The 6,894-nt window shown below is 50.1% G+C and overlaps 1 long non-coding RNA gene across 1 annotated transcript; it reads right to left on the reverse strand.

The window, feature by feature from the left end:
* Window positions 1–217: 217 nt before the first annotated feature.
* On the reverse strand, window positions 218–6,192 carry LOC129637982 (uncharacterized). The gene is made up of 3 exons (XR_008707654.1): window positions 5,718–6,192; window positions 1,237–1,396; window positions 218–415 (listed from the first exon to the last, which is right to left on the reverse strand). It is a non-coding gene; the product is annotated as an uncharacterized LOC129637982 (long non-coding RNA).
* Between the last annotated feature and the right edge of the window lie 702 nt (window positions 6,193–6,894).

Genomic DNA, 6,894 nt, shown 5'->3' on the forward strand with positions numbered 1-6,894 from the left:
TGTCAGGAGCAGCCCACACACAGGAACCTGGGGAGCCCAGGGCTCAGAGCGCGCTGGTGACTGGAGCCTGGCTGGCGGGGTGCCCAGCCTGGGGGCATCAGTGGCCACACCTCCCTGAGGAGCCTGGTCAGTACTTGGTTGGGAGACTTCAAATTCTGGAGGGTCAGGATTTTGCCACCTTTCTCTTCTGCCCTCTCCCTTGCCACACTAACCTCAACTCCTCCTGCACAGGACCCCTTTTCTTTAGTCGCCGTCAGGAGGCGTCCATCTTTGGAGTCCTGCTCAGGGTGGTAGGCCTGTGGGGTTCTGAGAAAAGGCAGCAGGGCTGAGCTTCTGTCCACTGAGCTTGATGGTAAGCTCCGGGGTGGTTGGGCGAGTTGAGGATCTGCAGTATAGCAAGACGCAATGCCGTGGACTGGAATGTATAAAATAATGGCAATTGTTATGTTCTATGTATTGTTCACAGTAAAAAAAATTGTGTCTCTAAGCTTCTTAAAGCACTTAGAATGGACAATTCTTAAGCAAAAGAGAGGAACCAACCCTTGGCTAAAACATGGGTGAGCCTCAAAAGCATGACACTAAGTGTGAGAAAGCCAGCCAGAAATGTCCACCTGTGCAACTCCAATTATCTGAAATACACAGAACAGGCACGCCCGCAGGCAAACAGCACCCAGGTGATTGTTGAGGGCTAGGGCAAGGGGAAGTGGCTGTTTCATGAGTTTTTGATTTCTTTCTGAGGTAATGAAATGTTCTGAATTCATTGTGATGACACTGGAGCAAATTTCTGTGTAAACGGAATCATCACACTGCAAGCTTCTGAAAGGGTGAATTTTATGATGTACATTTTCTCTTTAAACATTAGCATGCAATTTTTTAGAAAGAACATGAAAGCATGACATCCTAAACTTGGTTCTCACGCTAATAATTTCCGCAGACACGAGCAAAGACCTCCTCCTCAAAGGAGAATGTGCGTGCATGCTCAGTCATGTTAGACTCTGCGATCTATGGACTGTAAACCTCCAGGCTCCTCTGTCCACAGAATTCTCCAGGCAAGCATACTGGATTCAGTTGCCGTTTTCTTCCCCAGGCACTCTTCCCAACCCAGGGACTGACCTCACATCCACATTGACAGGTGAATTCTTTGCCACTGAGGCACCCGCAAAGCTTCCAAATAAGAACAAACAAGTTTATGCAGAACTTGTCTGTATAGCAGAGGAGTCAGACACCACTACTCACCTGAGGGTGAAACACTGGGCACATGTGGGAATGGGGATGATTTCTGGTGAAAAAACAGGCAGGCTTTCCAGCCTTGAAATTGTGATGAGCTGGAGGCAGGTTGACAGAGCGGTGCTCCCATGTGATTGTTTGGAGGAACAGATTTGGCATTACCTTTCCACTGCAAAGGGAAAGGTTGGAAAGGAGGAAGGTGTGAGGTACTGATCTTGGGGCGTAATTGCTGTAGAGGGTGGGGTTTGGCTTCCTGGGTTGGTTGCTATAAGGCGTGGGCCTGTTTGAAGGGAGAGGATCATCGGCTCCCAGGAAGGATTTAGAAAAATCTGAATCGTAGAACGCGTCTTTCATCATCTTCAAATAGTGTGGACAAAGAAACTGTATTCAACGTTTTAAAAATTAACTGCAAAGTGATCACAGTGGGAACAATGGCGATTTTCACTACTGTGAATTTTAGAATTTGATTATATTGTAGTGAATCTTCCTCTCAATAAAAACTATTCACTTACGTTTTTACTATGTGAAAACACCACCGTGCGGCCTTCTGATCGACCTCGCGCAACAGCTACCACGTGACGCGCCACTGTTTGCACGCCTCACCTGGGGGACCTGGGTCGCACACGGGCGATGGTGCGCGCGAGCACCCAGCTTCAAGCCCGGCCATTAGGCATCGCGTTGCCCAGCCCAGAGCACTCAGTGTCCCCGGGAACGGAGGCCAGATTCTGGAGAAGCCTCTGACGATCGGCCCCGCCAGGAGTTCAGTCGGGGTTCTCTCGACCGTCACTGGGTGGCGGAGGCAGGCCCTTGTCTCCCACAATCTGTTAGGCGCTTCCCACCCCCCAGCGGGATCGGCGGACGGGATGTGAGTGCCCCCCGCCAACCTGCGGGGTCCGCGTGGCCACCGCAGGGAGGGGACCTGCAGAGTAAGTGACTAATGTGCCCGCGGAGGCCCCAGGACAAGGACGCGGGCGCTTCCCGACTCAGGGCCAACACGACCTGCGGAGGGGTCCGCGGCGTCAGGGTCCGGAGCCCTGTTCCCGCCGAACCTGAGAAACGAACGTGGCCGCCTTTGGACAGCCGCGCCGGGGCGGCCCTAGGCCCCAAGGACGGAGAACGCACCCTGGGCTGCCCGTGGGCAGGGTCATCGCGGTCCCACCGGATGGAGAACGGGGAGATTCGGGCTCGATTTCCGAGTCCTAGTTGCGCATTCGGGCCCGTCCCTACACCGGTAAAGATGTCAGACATTGGGGATTAGGGTGAACTGGATCCACGGGTCAGAGACGCGGACCCCCGGCGCGGTTGTTCCATCTCCAGGCCACTTGTAAACGGAACACACTAGGCAGTATCAGGCACCAACATCACGTCGTATAACCACAGGCAGGTCTCTGGGCAGAAGAGCACCCAGGAGTGCTGATCGGCCCAGTCAAGCAACCACCCACTTAAGGGCGCCGCAACGATCACCATCCTAAGTAACCCTGCAAGCACAATCTTCAGCGATAGCAGGACACACCTAGGCCTCAGTGATGCCGGGACTTTCGCCGCCAATGTTGCCGGCTCCCGGAACGCTTCCTCGGGCCTGGCTGCCAAGTCACAGCCCTTACAGAGGTCGCAGACGCTCCAAAGGGAAGTGTGACGCTTGAGTGCTCAGACGTGTCAAACTCTTTGCGACCACACGGACTGTGGCCCACCAGGCTCCTCTGTCCGTGGGATTTCCCAGGCAAGAATCCTGGAGCGGGTTGCCATGTCCTCCTCCTGGGGATCTGCCCAACCCAGGGATCGAACTCACGTCTCTTCCATCTCCTGCACTGGCAGGCAGGGTCTTTACCACGAGCACCACCAGAGGGAACGGACAATCTCAAAGCGGTAGTCTGGTGGCTCCGGACAGCCGGCTGTAACGGCCCCAGGGCGGATCCCTGTCACCGGCCTGCCGCGGAGGACGCAGCCGCGCCGGCAAACGCCCTAGCTTTTCCTGGGCCGTCTGCCCTGGAGCAGCTCCTGGCTCTGCACAGCTCGCCGCGGGGACGCGCAGGGACCCTGGAGCGGGAGCGGAGGCCGGGGAGCGGGAAGAAGTCCTGGGGCTCCCCGCGCGACTCCCGGCGTGGCGGTTGCAACAACACGGACTTGAACTCATGGCCTGTAAAACTGCAACCAGATAAGTAATCGGAGAAATCGTTATGAATTATTCATACTCTGTGATTTCAGAATGGAGTCCTTGTAAAGCACTTTTTCTTTTAAGTCTAGAAATCATCAAAGAAATGAACCATAAACTTGACTACAAACTGATCTTTACATATTTCGCAAAGAACCATGATAACAAACGGGTATCTGGGGAACATTTGTGCAAATTCATGTATAATTAAAAAAAAAAATTGAGATCAGCGTTACTTAATATAGGAGAGCATTTAGAATTATAGCCATTAAGAGGAAGTAGGTAGGTAAATTCTAGTACAACCACACAAGACAATCGGCAATTTGCGTTTTGGTTATTAATGTTTTTTAAATGAGATAAATCTGCAGGTACTTGGAAGGGAGTTGGGAATGAACTATTCAACGAAAATAATAAGTTGTAGAACTCCCAACGGTGTTATTTTTCAAAACATAGAACATCTATCATTTAAAGAAATTTGGATGGAAAGGCAAAGGAATTAAAATTGCTTAACCAATTAAAAAAAAAAAAAAACACACAAAAATCAAGTCTTCCTTGTAACCCAGTCTCTGGAGTCAGAAAGGTGAACATCTCTAGAAATAAAGATGGGCCACATCTCCTACTTTTCTGGCCTCTCCAACTACAGCCTCCAGGCTGGCAACTGGCATCCCAGCCCCTCAATGTATGTGCTCCTCCTGGACCCAGAGCCAAGTGGGATGGGAGGCAGCCTGGACCCTACAGACCTGGGCTCAGGCCTCCTTCCTCGTCCTGGGTGCCCGCCCCCAACCCACCCCACCCTCCACCCCCCACCCCCCAGCCATTCGCTCAGTCCCCTGGATCATTCCCCCCAGGGCCTCCTTCCTCGTCCTGGGTGTCCCCACCCCAGCCATTCACTCAGTTCCCCCCTCCCCGCCACAGATCGTTCCCCACAGGGGCTGCCGGCCCCACCCCAAAGGGTGCAGCCTTCTCTCCGTGAGCCTTGAGTTTTCCCAATGGAAGGACATTCTTTCCCACAGCAGGTGCCAACCAAGGGGACAACAGAACTTTGGCTCCTGGACACATGGTACGCACTTTCTCCTCACATCTGATGAGGACGCCTGATCACAGTGGAGATGATACAGGCACCACCTCCTGACCCCAAGTTTAGTACAAACCTTCAGTAGTGCAGAGTTGTGGATATTGCATCAAGACCTCAGTTTTTAATGACAATATTCCTGGATAACTAGTAAGTAACATATAATATGTAGTTTTTATTTGAGTTTTGTTCTGTTCTAAGCACTTACCTATTAGATCTTTCAATCACCCTACTCTCTCAGGAGGTAATGAACCTTACTCACACATGAAAATTGTGAGGTTCAAAAGGGGGCATAATTTGTCCATCATCAAAGCTGGTAAAGGGCAGAATGTGGCTCTTGCTTACCTTGTATTTAGTCTGTAGATTTAATTAATGTTGATGTGGAGCAGAATATATTTATAAACTCACAAGTAAAAATTGTATAATCATCAGTCAGTAAGTAGGAATTTATGATCTGTTGTTGGAGAATATCCATGTTATTTCACCCCACCCTTCATGTGATGTTCCTTCATTCATGAAAGTCATTGTGTATTCAGAGTGTGCACATCTCTGATAAATCTGAAAGGCAAATGCCGAGTTAGCCCAGAGAAATCTCGGACTTCAGCTCAGCCAGGCTTGCGGTTGTGGCACACAGCTGCCCTTTCCTGCACTGTCGTCCTCAACCACCAGCTCTGGACATTGGGGGCATGGAGTGACCCGGACCAGAATGCCCAGCGTGCTTTTAGGAATCGGTGGCCTTTAAAGTGTGACTGTGAACTTTATCCGACAAGGATGGCCCTGCTAGGCCCTTCCCAGAGGAGCTGCCCAAGGATGTGATGCTAGAGAACAGCGGCCATCTGCTCACCTGCTTGCTGTGGGTGAGACTGTCAGCATTTATTTACTTACTAGAGAATCACCTAGAAGAGTTTCCCCAGAGTTCACTCCCCTCTACCCAGACACACACACACTCCTACAGCACTTAGGACATGGAGGAAGAGATTCTGTTCATTTGGTTATTTCATCTTGAGCATGTCAAGAGATTGTAGGCTTTCTGAAAACAATCATATGTTGCCGGGGTCCAGCCCCAGCTGATCCAGGGTATTCGAAGGAGAGACGGCATAGGCGAGGGTCAGGAAACAACTGCTTAATTACACGTTAATTAAGGATACAAAGAGTAATAGAATGAGGATAGCTCAGTAGGAAAATTCAGTGGAGAAAAGAGGCTGAGTAGCTTGGTTTACGCGGGAGACCAATAAAACTTCAAAACAAGAAGTTTGCACCACTTACGTAGGCCGCAGGCGTCCTTCCATTCTCCCAAAGGAGAGGAGACACTGAGGCCTCCCCGGTCGGATCTTAGAAGCCCAGGCATAATTAGCAAGCATGGTGGGTTCCGCGCTCCAGATGGAGACTCAGCTAGAATTTGGGAGAGAGAGTGACATGGGGAGACCAAGTTTCAGTGAACAAGGCCCGCACTTTATTTTCCAAAGTAGTTTTTATACCTTAAGGTATGCATAGAGGATATTGGGGGAAGGGGTGGAGTCATGCAAGGACAGCAGTTCCTGGTTCTAATCTAAGCCAGGCTTTCCAACTTATCATATGCAAAAGTTCAGGTGATTGACATCATCTTCTGGCCCGGAGGCCTGTTAACATTTTAAGAAACTTATTTTTCTCTAAAGGTGATTATTCCAAAGTCAGGCACCAGCCTTCCAAAAAGCATTGGACAAAGCTGCATTTTACATTTCTATACACCCATTGTATCAATCAATACACTGCCAAGGACACAGTAGGTAAGGAGTATGGAGACTTAGCAGCAAACATTGGCCCAACAAGTGAAAAACCCTTCACCAATACAATTTCTAATCAATCTTTTAACTACTCAAAGGAATCTGTGTTTAGGCAGTTTAGAACATCTCCTGCCTCTCACAGTTGGGAGGCTCTGAACAATCACATGTGGCCGGAAAAACCCATTCAGGCAGGCTAGAGGATTTCCAAAGGAGTTTGTAGGTTGAAACACTGTCACATCCAAGAATTATTAACTGTAGCTGTAAGCTAACTCTTTTTTCAGAGAGAGGTAGTGGGAGACAGCCCCCCATAAAGTCAGAGGTGTAGGTGAAAGCACAAAGCAGAAAGTAGGCAGACTCTGGTTTTGGGGGTAGATGCTCGAGAATTTCCAGGGGGACTCCTGAGGCTCGATCCCGCCTTTGCGTATGCCGAGCCTCCTTCCTCATGACCTTTGTCATGGGTGGAGTGCCTCACGCTGGCTCCCGGCAGTGATAAAATTCCAGTTGAGCTATTACAGATCCTCACTCAATATGCAATATGCCGGCTCCTGGCAATATGTCTTTCTTACTGCTCCATATAGAACACTCAGAGCAGTGCTGGGCACTCATTTCACGGGGGCATTAAATGGATAGATAAGTGTATTAAGTGTTTTCTAAAAGCTTTCTGCTGTGCAAACCATGGT

Source organism: Bubalus kerabau, chromosome 23, assembly GCF_029407905.1.
Source record: "Bubalus kerabau isolate K-KA32 ecotype Philippines breed swamp buffalo chromosome 23, PCC_UOA_SB_1v2, whole genome shotgun sequence".
In the NCBI taxonomy this organism is placed as follows: Eukaryota; Metazoa; Chordata; class Mammalia; order Artiodactyla; family Bovidae; genus Bubalus; species Bubalus kerabau.